The 13,587-nt window shown below is 46.7% G+C and overlaps 1 protein-coding gene and 1 long non-coding RNA gene across 4 annotated transcripts in view; one reads left to right on the forward strand and one right to left on the reverse strand.

The window, feature by feature from the left end:
- Positions 1 to 13,587, reverse strand: part of GNAO1 (G protein subunit alpha o1) — a 310,405-nt gene that overhangs the window by 67,646 nt on the left and 229,172 nt on the right. The window lies entirely within an intron of this gene.
- Positions 7,424 to 11,454, forward strand: LOC123349334. Its single transcript, XR_006573465.1, has 3 exons — positions 7,424 to 7,501; positions 8,546 to 8,704; positions 11,170 to 11,454. It is a non-coding gene; the product is annotated as an uncharacterized LOC123349334 (long non-coding RNA).

A 13,587-nucleotide genomic window follows, 5' to 3' on the forward strand; every position in this document is an offset into this window, starting at 1 on the left:
AGTATATTTGGAATGGAAGGGGGCTGCTGGGAGAAACTTTGCGGTCACTCTCCTGGAAGAAGGGAGTGAAGAGACGTGTAGGGAACAAGAGGACTCTAGCAGGATTGGGGGAAGGTTTGGAAGGAAGAAGTCCCAGGAGGTGGCAGTAAGGGGTCCGTTGGGGGTGAACCTTGACTGCCTATCCTAGGGAACCCAGTGCAGAGGTTAGGCTTGGGTTCCCCTACCAGCCACTGGTAAGCTGGGATGAAGCCCCTGAGAGAAGGATGTACAGACCACTGGGTCCTGAATCACAAGTGGCAGGCTGGACATTTGTTTCTGTTGGACTTTCTGTTACCCTGGAAGGGGTGGGACTAAGCGTGACTAGACCGGAGGGAGAAGAGGTAGCCATCACCCGACTGGAGCAACCGTCAGCGGGGAGACCTAGGGAGGAGAGCCTGCAGTGGCACAATTCTTTTTAAAAGTTTGCATATCACCAGTGATGTTACTGGTAAAGCCCAACTGACAAAAATCACTGTGTAGAGCAGAGCTGCTGGCCGCAGGATACAGCTACAATGACCAGGCTTACCAAATAATAAATAGCAGTTGTAATAGTAGATGATGGGTGGGGCTCTCTAAAAGTTCCCAAATGAAACATACTGGAGACTTGCAGTTCAGTACTGGCCTCATCTTTTGTAAGCTACTGGGCACAGAACAAAACTGGACTATGGAAGAATTGCGTCCTGCTTTTGATTGATGACTGACAATGACTCAACTGACTTCCTTTTCCCACAGGGGTTCTGCACATAGACCGCAGAGCTGCCTCATTTTGTTAACAACGCCATTTTCATGTCAGGGTGTTCTCCAGTTCTACCTGATCTTTTTTTGCTAAATGGGAGGAAGTTGGCAACGGCTGATTTCTAGCCGTTAGACCCGTGAATCTTCCTGGATGAAGCTGACTAGGTCTCCCTGTCTTGGGATCAGCTCAAGACGAAAACAGCAGAGCTGGAGTCAGGACCAGCTCTGTGCTGTGAGGCTCAGCACAGTGTGTCTCATATTATTTTTTAAGATGGGGTGTGTCGGGGGCGGGATTCTCTCTCTCTCTCATACATATGCTTCAATTTCTGCTGTTAAAAGCCTGCTAACCCTTGGAGCTGGTGGGTTTCCACACTGCCAGAGAAAGTTTAAAAATAAATAAATTGGCAGGGACTTTGATATAATAAAAGCCTGTTCTGATTAATAAAACCAAAACTTTAATCGTAGAAAGCATTCCTCTGTGCTCCAGGACGAGGGTCTGGCATGGGAGCTTGAGGCAGCCGATTCATCCACATGGCATTATAGCATTGCCATTACAGTAAGAGAAGCCACTTCAACCCAGATACAGGAGAGAAATAAACAAATCCATCTTGCTGTAGAAAATGCAGTCTGCTTGATGATGAAGTCTGATGAGTTACAAAGGCTCACTATCAACAGACCTAGCCAAGTGAAATCCCTACTCCAGCTCATTTTCTTTGTCCCCAGGCAACCTTCTCCAACTCTGGAAAGCAAGCAGGTGCGATCATAGGTGCAACTAGTCCTGCTGGGTTAAACCTTTTGGCCCCTCACTGGCTGGGTGAGAGGTCCCAGGGTCTGAATAAGGACATGGGACCTCTGCTTTTTGTTTTTAAACTCTTGGGTACTGTTGGGTAGCAACCTTAGTTTCTTCACACCTAAGCAAAACAATTCTTGCCCATTTTAAAAAAAATATCAGATCATCCATGGCAGAGACGGCATTTCAAAAGATCAGATCCAGTGGAGTGGTTTAGCTTTAACTGGCATGGGAATGAAAACTTTAGTTAAGGAGATCTGAGCTCTAGTGTCAATCAAATACGGGAATCCTAGGGTTTGATGGGAGGACAATTGTCAGACATGGGTTTCTATGCCTACCTGAAACTGGCATGAGATAGGCCCCTGTTTCATGCAGTCATTCATCTTGTCATTTAGAAAGACGAGCTGCTGCTATTGGGGCCATGCTACCAAGTGTCCAATTCTTTCCTTTCCCTGTACAGTAGGTAACCTGACCAATTAACTAACAGCTGGGATTTCCATTTGCTACTCACATTACGCGTCCATCATAGATACCGTGTGTGACGAAATAAGCTAATTTCACAGCTCTGTTCCATTCCAACATCTTATCACATGGCTGGCATAACCCAAAACTAGTGATGGGCAAACCTCAGAAGGCTCTGATAAGCACCAAAATGTGTCAGTTATCCCAGATGCATCTGGATCTCTTGGGTCTGCAAACCTGTGCTAGAAATTTCATGCAAACCAGCCAGAAATACTTGGCAGTGAGTCTTCTCATGGTATTTCAGCATTTTGGTTTCAGTCCAGCTCAGAACCCAGCAGTGAGACGAGATGTACAAATAAAAGTAATGGGGGAGAAGAAAACGATCCAAACTTTTCAATACCTCCAAAAAACATTTGGGTTGACTATTTAGTGGGTGAAGATCTCGGTCTGCTGTTATTCTAGCTGAAATAGCTCATTCGTTCCTGCACAAGACAGACTATCACTGGAGCAGCCCAACTCTGTTAGACACCTCATGAAAATGATGCCCATGCCTATGTCACATTTTTCTATCACACAGTGTGATCAACTGCAGAGTGGCCTGGAAGCTGAAGGAGCAACGTTAGCCTTCTGTGGCCATTCAAATATATCTGAAAGACTTGACCCTGGCCTCCACTTCACTTCACCTGGCCTGACTCCTGAGTCTGTGCTGCAGAAGGCTGGTTCCTGTGTAGCTGCCTAAGAGTACTTTGAGCCAATTAACCCCTTGTAGGGGCATGGCGTTGATTGACAGGTATCATTTACTATGTCATTCTGGTAGGCCTCCATTCCTAAAGAAACTTATCTGCTAGAGAATTTCCTCTCAGAGATGTTACAGGATGAGGCAGTTCTGAGGGTTTTCTTGAATTCTGTAGATCAGCAACAGTACATTTAAACACAAGCCACGCAGTAATTACAGACACGGAAGAGTTTTACAGATTTGGTGGAACAGCACCAGCTGATGGAAAGATCACCCATGTCTAATCGAAGTTTCCTACAAAATAAAGAGACTTTGGCTCTTGCTGCAAAGGAAAAAAAAATCTCGAGTCACAGGAATGATGCTCATGTTAAAATGTGGGATATGGCAGAATGGTTTATTCCTGTAATATTGCTTCCTGCACATGCTAGTTTGTTGTTGTACGGCTGATTGTGTTGGCTTAGCTTTCACACATGGATGTGGTGTTGGTTGTGAGGAAAGATGGCACACACTCATTTGTTATTGCTAAGAGCAGGGGTAGGCAACCTATGGCATGCGTGCCGAAGGCGGCACACAAGCTGATTTTCAGTGGCACTCACACTGCCCGGGTCCTGGCCACCGATCCGGGGGGGGGGGGGGGCTCGGCGTTTTAATTTAATTTTAAATGAATCTTCTTAAACATTTTAAAAACCTTATTTACTTTACATACAACAATAGTTTATGGGCTGAAGAACAACCTAGAACTTACTAGGGATAAGGGCCAGAAGAAGCTGGAAGGTAAAGTAGGTTGAAAACTAAAGAGTAAGAAAAAGGGGTCACCACCCTCCCCTAAGAATTCCTGAAGAGCAGCTCAGCTAGCGCTAGAGAGCAGAAGCCTTCCTGAGATTGTATTGCACTCTTTCCATATTTTGGGGCCTCATTAGTGCCATGATAGGAGCATTATAAATACCTAAGAAGATGGAGAGGTAGCCAAGAGTGAGCGGGGACAAGGTGTATACCCAAATTTGGCATTGATGGGGTTCTCAGGTGGGACGGGAGAGGCGGCACTGATGTTTTATTTATTTACACCATTGAAGTATTTATTTTCAGTGCAAAAAAAATAAAAATACTTGGATGGAATAATGTGCTTAGCAGGTGCACACACACAAACACACACGGTTGGCGCATAGGCCTATGAACCCTGAGACTATGATGAGAGGAGGGTCCCTGAATACACAAACAAGTAGAAGTGCCTTAAGAATTCTTGGATGAGATTCTGCTCCCAGAAACCAGGGTGTTTAATCTATATTTTCACTGGTACATCTACGATTAGGATCTAACCCATTGTCAGGAAAGTTGCTGCAGTTTTCATGGAAATCAACTTGATTTTCTCTTTATCTTAAGCTGCTTCTATGTCTGCTCGGAGAGGCTTTCAAAGCCAGGCAGCTGAGCACTTGGGCATTCAGTCCTAGGTGCAGAATGACTGAGCTGTGAGGCAGGGCAGGAGGCATTGTCACAACAGGCCTGCTGCAGAACAGGGATAACGTTCTTGCTGGGGGATTGTCATCATGCACGCATACAGTCATGGTTCCGTTGTTATGGCAACAAGCTGCAAGCTTCCTCAGAGCAGAGGAGGAGCCCAACATACCCTACGTCCTCAGAGGATGCAGTGCAGCATACTGAAAATCAAATACTGGGTGTCAGTTCCTGGCATATTTTTATACTCTCTGCTTTACTGGCTGCACATATGAGGTGGGCCCTTGCTTGTCCTAGCTAAGAGGTGCCCTCAGGAGCCCCAGGTGGGATGGCTAGCTGTTGAGGTTGGGGGTTGCTGATTTGTTTTTTATCCATTGTTTCATTATGGGGCTATTAGCACTCTCTCTGGGCTTAGCTGTGGAAGTGTCAGAGCTGCAGTGCCCCAGTGGGAGCCTACAGCGCACAATTCCTTGTGAGGCCACCCAGCTCTGCTGTTTGGTGGGGGAGGAGGACCATTGCTTCATCTTTTGGTTGGGTAGCAAGCTTGTGGAGGGCCCTTGTGTGGAAGGACCAAGGGGGAGAAAGGCTGCATGGGCGTTGGCCACAATCTGGACCTTTAAAAGTCTCATCCCTCCTTTTCCCCCCGCCCATCATAATATTGACCGTGCAGCCAACTGGGCGGGTCTTGCAACTCCCCTTTCTAGTTGCTGCCGAGGTGTGTATGGGAGAGATACATCTGCCGGAGACTGGAGGGCTGCTGGAATCTCTCTCTTTTATCAAAATTTGTAGTGTCTTTAGTGCTGAAGATTGGGTTGATTAACGCTGGAATCTGAAGTCCTTTATCTAGGCCCAGCAAAGACGCAGCCTGGGCACCTGTGGCAGAGTGACCAAATGGCCTTGCATTACTAAGCAGATGAGAAGTTAAGGTTAGCAACTATAATGTTGGCCTTGGGCAGGGCAGCTTCTCCCATGCTGCCCTGCCGATGTGCTTTTATTTTGATCTCCAGTGACCACCTCCAAGGGCGGTCTCCATGGTAACCCAGTCTGTAGTGCCGCTGTTGAGAATTCCAACTGGGGGACCAATGACAGTATGAATGGTGGTGGCAGGGTTTTGAGATGGAAACACCTTGGCTAGTGCTAAGCATGGATTGAGGCAGGTTCCTGTCAAGCTGATGGAAAGGGATGGCCTGATAACTCAGGCTGATGCAGCGGTGTAAAAGCAAAGGCTTTGGCACTCTCACGTGGCAACACTAGTCTACTGGTAGTAGAGGATTAAGAGAACTGAATGGATCAGTTGATGCAAACCTGGTGCTCGGAGGGCCCCCAGATTTCAGACACTCCTACATACACACAAGTTTGGAGCCCCGGGTTTGTGGATGACTTGGGACACATTTAGCACTAAACCACATCAGTATTCCTTGCCTGAGCCCCAGCAGCCTGCCTTGCACTCTGCAGTAGCCCCTCTCCACTACTGACTGATCCTGCCAGGTGGCACTGGGGGTCTTAGGTGACTGATGTAGAGGCCATTTTCATCCTGTTCTGTGATGAGTGCCAGAAAATAGACTTGAGAGGTATTTAGGTGCATGCTACACTTCACCAGGCAATGTGAACTCAGAGAAACCCCCAAGGAACATGTAAGATAAATAGGTCACATGGGTCTATCTCTTTATCACATTTTCTATTTACTACCAATCGTTTTAAGCAGCTGTTCTTAAACCTCCCATGACAGTCACAGCCGCCTGACTAAACGCATGCTGGCTGAGCCTTATTTACCTTCTTGCACACTCAGAAGTAAAAGAAATGACAAATCCCATTGATGTCGGAGGTGGTCTGGGAAGTGGGTTTGCAGGAACAAAGTCCCTATTCTGCTTTGCTTACTTATCATATTTATTCTTTTTTAAAGTGAATTTTGTGCAGCTGGACAGTGCTGGACCCACGGCCCTGGGGACAGAAGCAGGGGCGGCTCTAGGCATTTTGCTGCCCCAATCACGGCAGGCAGGCTGCCTTCGGCGGCTTGCCTGCAGAGGGTCTGCTGGTCCTGTGGGAGGTCTGCCGAAGCTGCAGGTCCAGCGGACCCTCCACAGGCATGCCACCAAAGGCAGCCTGCCTGCCGCCCTTGTGGCGACTGGCAGAGCGCCCCCCAGTGGCTTGCCGCCCCAAGCACGCGCTTGGCGTGTTGGGGCCTGGAGCCACCCCTGGACAGAAGTCACCTAGCTATCTGTAGATCAGGTGCAGGATGGCTGCAAACATTCCCCAGAATTCCACACCCATGTCCCGTAACCTCGGGGGCCATCTCTAGATGTCTGACCTAGGAGGGAGATAGTTGATCTCCAAAACCCATCTTCTCCTCAGCCTCTTGGTGGGGACTGCTCACAAGGGGACTAACTGGTGCCATTTGTAATGGTGAGCTATGTGATGTAGACACCTGTCTACTAGGAACTGGTCTGAGACTAACAATTCAAAACACACAGGTCACCAGATCAGAAATGGTATTGACTTGAAGTCACTTGTTCTGGGCTGGACGGCAGGATCATGTTCTCAGTCCCCAAGGAGATTTAAACCTGTCCTGAATTCACTCCCTGGGTTTTTAAGTGGGTGTAATTAATGGTGTCAAAGTGGCAGATTATGTGCTACTTAACCCCCTAAATGCTGCTGAACAGAGAACTGGCTCCGCAAAGCTGTCAGTCTAGCAGGAGGTGCAAGCTGAAAAGCCTCACAGAAAGCCATAGCAGAGCACAGTATGGCATCTCTGGAGGAGTTGCTGCTACACTTTCGGCTCATCAGAAATAATATGCTAAATAATCCGCCGAAATTGTGCATTTATTCCACCGAGTAAACATTATACTATACAGTTAGGGGGCTCTTGAAAGCAGTTAAAACAGACAAGATTCCTGTGGAAATGTTGCAATAATTTTACTTTATAGGCCTCTTTTCAAGACATCAGGAGCCTGGAAATGCATATAAATGTGTGCACACAATTTATGTATGCAATTACTGTAACTCTGTGCACAAGTCTGCATTTGTGCTTGAAAATGGCCAGTTAATAGCTCAACTTGCTTGCGTCTCTCTCTGAAAACATCAGCAGAAGCCGAGAGTGCATGAGGCTTCAGGTGTTTTTTCCTGTTGGCTGTCTATGACTGTCAAGACTGAAGCTGGCAGAACCTCTGTATGATGAGGAGTAAGGCATTCTAGAATTTGTATGATGAGATGAAACTCTTTGTTATGCATGGACAAGATAATATGAGCTTCTGATTTCTTTAGGGTGTCATCACGTGAGCAGCCTGAAGGTAGTTTGAGCACCTTCACTGTGAATTTGTATACTTTAAAATATTGGGGTGTCTCATAAGTTTAACTTTAGCTTATTTTCTGTCTTCTTAGATAGTTGTTTTTTACAAAGGACAATGATCCTTTGAGGATTTTTCCCCTGAAGTTGTCGATATGTGCGCTCAATTAGAGCGGAGGGAAATATTTCTGGTGAACAATTAGCTGAAAACACACTTTGGGGGGGCACTGAAGCTATTCACGAATTCGGGTTGAATTTGGCAAATACTTTCAACCAAAACAAAACAAAATACAAACGAAGAAGGAAAACAAACAAAAAAAATCCATTTTTTCCCCTCAGAAATGTCAAATCATGTGATTGGGCATCAAACTGAAAAAACAATTATTTGCTCAGCTCTACTGTCAATCTTAACTTTGCTTGAACAATGTTTTTTATCTGGATTCCATGATAAGATGACTAGGTCTTTTACAACATACGAAGGGGTTGAAGTGGGAGGATGGGCTTGCAATTGATTTCGGTTTCCAGAAGAGGGGAGTCAGGTTTCAAAATTTGGTAAATGTTGCTCTAAATCAGGGGTAGGCAACCTATGGCACGTGTGCCAAAGGCGGCACACAAGCTGATTTTCAGTGGCACTCACACTGCCCGGGTCCTGGCCACCAGTCCGGGGGCTCTGCATTTTAATTTAATTTTAAATGAAGTTTCTTAAACATTTTAAAAACCTTATTTACTTTACATACAACAATAGTTTAGTTATATATTATAGACTTATAGAAAGAGACTGTCTAAAAACATTAAAATGTATTACTGGCACGCAAAACCTTAAATTAGAGTGAATAAATGAAGACTCGGCACACCACTTCTGAAAGGTGGCCGACCCCTGCTCCAAAGTATCTTAACTTGCAAAATGCTCGGGTCCAGAGAGCAAGCTTACAGAGGGGGGGTGCTGACCTACACTTTAAAAAGAGCAATTAGAATCCCAAAGCGACACTGATCACATGGGGCTGCCTTATCTACCAGGCATGTGATTTTGGAGCATGTATATTTCCAGCCCTTCCAAGCGAAACCACCACATTGCACAGGAGCGACAAAAGAAGCCAGCAGCGAAGGGGTTAAAGAAATGCTACTAGTGACTTAAATCATCAGCAAGAGGGAAATTCAGACTGAACAACGAAAAGCTGACATTTCATTGGCTTCAACCCATGGAGCGGTTTGTGCCTTGTTTCTTTTCCATGTATTTATTTATTTATATTTTTGCTCAACCAAGAGAACAAAGACAGTTCAGCCTAAAATTCCAGCCTTAACTGGGGGTGGAGAAGGGGCTGCAGGACCAATCTGTTCTCTCTGAACCATTCATCACAACACATTCTGACCGTTGCTGGCAAAACAAGCTGTGTGGGCTTGGATCTCCGGTTTAAAGTAATGTTGAGGATCCAGGGAGCTTATTTGGAGAAGGTATTGTGGCTGAAAGTTTGTGGGTTTTTCGACAATCCCAGTGTGAGTCTTATCGTCTTAACTCGATTTTTTTTGTTTTTGTGGGAAATTCACTTATTCCACCATAGACCTGGAATTTCAGCTGCGGTCTGTGATGGCGCTGATAGAATGCTAACACAGCCGTGATGTGTTTTGCACTTGCAGAGTAGCAACCAAATAACAAGGCACAAGAGAACTCTCACCTAATGGGATCCTGTCTTCAGCCCACCTATCCCCACTACTCCTTGAATTCTTGTCATCTTTCCAACAGATGGGGTGAGAGTGGGAGGATCCTTTATGCACCCAACTCCCAATAGAAATCTAGGGCCAGATCCTCAGCTGTTGTACATCACCAACCCCAGTTCCATTGACTTCAGTGGAACTACGCTGATTTACGCCCCCTTAGGATGTGAACCCTGATATTTGGAAACACCAGGACACCAAGTGGTTGGGTGTAAAATCTTCAGAAGGTTTGCTAACCTGAAGGAAAGTAAGAGTTCCATACACTTGTTCTGACTTGTTATGTGCACATGGGCCACCATATGCATTGCACAAACTGAGCCCGAACACAAAATCCTGTGCTGCTGAGCACGGCGTGCCGGGATTCCCAGATATACATCCCTTATGCCACCAAACACAGAGTGGTTGGTATGCCATTGAACGTGCAGTGCAAGGTGTACCCTACAAACACATCCCTTCTGTCCCACTGAATGTACAAAACCAGGCATGCCCAAATGCATCCCACCATGGACTCTGGATGTCTGGCACCAGCTGGGCCCAGCAAATGCCCACAACCCTATGCAGCTGCATATACTCTACCAGTGGAACATAAAATTCCACATATGTCTGAAATCACGCCTCCCCTGTGCTGCTGAAGGGACCTTTGCCATATTGTCACAGATACCATGTGAGTTGCAAGGAAGCTGTAAAAGCAGAAAAGAATCCTGTGGCACCTTATAGACTAACAGACGTTTTGTAGCATGAGCTTTCGTGGGTGAATACCCACTTCTTCGGATGCAAGAAGAAGTGGGTATTCACCCACGAAAGCTCATGTTACAAAACGTCTGTTAGTCTATAAGGAGCCACAGGATTCTTTGCTGCTTTTACAGAACCAGACTAACATGGCTACCCTCTGATGCAAGGAAGCTGGTGAGGAAGCACCGAAGAAATCATGCAGGTGTTGTTCTGGGGCACAAAATCCTCGTGAGAAAGTGCTCTGCATCTGAGAACAAACTTGAGGCAAACAAGCGGCCGTTGCACTGAGATGCATAATATAGTTGTGTAGCAGCCAGGCAGCTCTAGCGTGCCAGTTCTGGCTCTCTCAAGGCTACAGTAAGGAATTTGTTCTTTTAATCTGACTCAAACCTCTCTGCTACCTAAAGCGAGGCAAAGGATTTGGAATCCGCAGCAACATTGTATGGTAGGGTGAGGAGGGAATGTCCCACTGGGGCAAATAATGTGCTGCATTAAGGCGTGGGAAAAGCCCAGGCTTGCACTCTTTACCAAACAAGAATGGTAAGGCAGCGATCCGAATAGGCTGAATAATTGGATCAAGTCTAGACCTTGATAAATAACAAAGAAAAGTGGGGTTTAGTTGGGGATCATCAGAGCTATTAAATCAATTAATGTGTGAAATGATTATTGCTGGGCCCAGGGCTCCCAGAGGCAAACCCCGACCTTGGCATGAATGTCTCGGCTGATCACTGGGGATTGGGATCCTCTCCTGAAATGCAGATTAACAGTGACGCTGCTAGAGTAGCTCCCATAGACCTTACTCTGCCTACCTACACAGGGGCCAAAGGTCACTTTTGTTTGCCTTTTCTATTGCAGCCTTCAGTGCACCCCATAGACATTAACGTATGTATCCTCACAAGAGGAGGTCGGGAAGTATTAATAGCCCCCAATGTACAGAGGGGGATCTGAGACACAGACTAAATAGCTTGTCCAAAGCCACTCAGGGAGTCTGTGCAAATCCATGTGCAGGGTCCAGATCTGTTTTATCCTAGCCCAGTGCCAGCTCTCATCATCATATTGTGAGTCTCACCATATTTGATAGCGATGAAATGCAATGGAGAGACGGAAGGGGAGAGTAGAGAGATAAATACATCACAGGCTCAGGGGTCTGATCAGACCTGTTCTACAGTGCTGTCCCTGACTTTACTGTAGGTTCCGTGCTTTAATCGGCTTTGCTCTGCTTTCTAGGTTTGACCTGCATTAGGAGAGTCACCCTTCTTTAGCCTCTCCGCCCATGCTCTGGCTGCAGCTGGGCAAGAATTCCCCTGCTTTCTAGTCTCCTACCAGCTGGTTCCCAGCTTGCACCAGTGCTGCAGCAATGTTTGAATTCTGCTTTTCCGTCTCTTCACTGCGCTTGGCTCCCCACCTCAGACCTGCAGTACTGCACCCTTCCCAGAGACCCCTGCTTTCTAGACACCCCGCCCACCTCGGTCTGCTCTCTAGCCGAGGCCTCCACTCCAGCATTACAGACGCTCCCCTTTCAGTCTTCCCCAGTTCCGCTCCATGCTGCGCCCTCCCAGTTCTCCCCCTTTCTCCTCTCTTCCTGTGTTCTGCTTCCCAGTTCAGCCCCTTGCTAATGTAAGGATAATAGCCACATCCTACTCTGCCTCTAAGAATAAAGTCCCCTAGCAACCAACTGTCTGACAGTGACATTCATTTGCTCCACGACAGCCTTGTGCTCATTAGTGAGTTTCCACTGAATAACATGCTTTAATGTGTCTGCACATGACAGACTCTACCAGATTCTGTCTGAGCTGAAGGCAATTGCTTTGAAGCGGCTCAGGCAGGGAGGTAAGCGCATCCTGCAGGAGTGTAGCACGACCTTTGGTTTCGGAATCTGCACCGCCATTTTCCCAATCCTTCTTAAAAATTAGGATGAATGGGACTCAGGACTATTACTGTGCAAATAACTGAGTATTTGGTTTGGGTGCAGGTCTGAAACACCGGGGGAAGGGGTGGGGGATAGTGGTTGACCCAAATTTGCATTTTATTTTATTTTGCACAAAACCTTTTGCCTTGCACTACTCAGAACGTCAGTCTCAGGCTGAGTGTGTTGCTTTAATGAGGAATAGACACAGGCCAGCAGCCAGTGGTGGAGTTGCCACCTTTACCATATTGCCCTCTGCACTCATCATGTGGTGATCTATTCTTGTCTTCACATCATCGTGCAAATGTGAACAAATCACAGAGTTGATTGGCTCGAGGAGGCTTTTAAGAGCTCTCAGAAAACAGAGCTCTTGGAATCTGCGCCTAAAAATAATTCAGTGGCATTTAGTAGCACTGAGCCTAGACGCACATGCAAGTCAGGTAACCAATCAGGACTGTGTTATAAAATAGGACCATTATGAAGACCCACAATTATTTTGAGGTGCAAAATCAGAGGTTGAGGTCAGGGCCTTTTAAAAATCAGGGCCTTAATTTCCTGGCTGCTTGTTTGTGTGGCACTGGACAGCAGCCCCCTCAAAATCCGGGCTATTCCTATGAAAATCCAGATCTGTAATACTTGCTGACTGAAAGCTGGGCAAGAGGCCTGACAATCATACGGCAGCTGCAGACACATGGGGAAGTTGGATTGCTCAATATGAATTCTGGCTAGAGAGAATTCATGACCCTGCTATTCTCAGGCGTTTAACCATTCTGACTGAACAGCAAACACTTAACGAATCCTAGGAAACCTCGGCATGTGTCTCCAAGAAATGCCCTTTGCATAGAGCAGTCTGGATCTGTGCCTCTGTATAAATCAGTACTTGGCCATGTGGCTTAACAATGAACCTTTTTCTTCTGCCCCTCTGCATGATGACACATGACATGTATGACACTGATGACACATTACATGTTGGCTGTGTCTTACTACTCCGAATCACACTGGCCTTTTTGTTTTTTTCTAAAAAAACTACCCCAGTAGCTTCTAGTAATGGCGGCAAACCTTGCCGTATCAGGACTGTACGAGGAGCGTGGTTGGGATTGTTACTGCAGAGTATTCCATGAGCTAGATTCACCCAAGCTGGCGCAAAGAAGTATAAATCACACCTCCTTGTGCCAGCTACTCCCCCGACATCTCAGAGGGATAGTCACCTGGTTGCCACAACGTGTCTTCCCTTATGGTTATAGTACGCTAAGGGAGGGCAGATTTAAATTGCAATCGGGACTCCACGAGTGCCTTGTCACCCGAAATCAATGTATTGCCTGCCTGGTCGCTGCAGCCAGTGCTGCCTGTCTTCTTGGGCCTGGACGGGTCTCCCCGCAGAGGAGACAGGGTGATCGTTTTGCTGCGCGCTTTCTGTCACCATCAGCGGCCTCCACAAGAGTCTATGACAGCAGAAACGGGCACAGACCCGAGAATGAATTGGTGAAGCCGAGAGTAGAATTTCTCCCAAGAACATGATGGACCAGCAACCTGTGGCATCAGTCAGTGCATCTCCCTTAAAGGTTCTGAATTCTTGGGGCCAGATCTTCACAGGGTGTAAGTCAATACTGCTCCACTGATTTCAGAGTCTGAAGAAAGGAGGCCCATTGACTTCAATGAAGCTACGCTGCTTTGCAGCAACTGACGGTGAGGTGTTCAGAGCCATCACAGAGATCACCACCTCTGGAGTCACACAGCTG

The sequence above is a fragment of the Mauremys mutica genome, chromosome 14, assembly GCF_020497125.1.
Source record: "Mauremys mutica isolate MM-2020 ecotype Southern chromosome 14, ASM2049712v1, whole genome shotgun sequence".
In the NCBI taxonomy this organism is placed as follows: Eukaryota; Metazoa; Chordata; order Testudines; family Geoemydidae; genus Mauremys; species Mauremys mutica.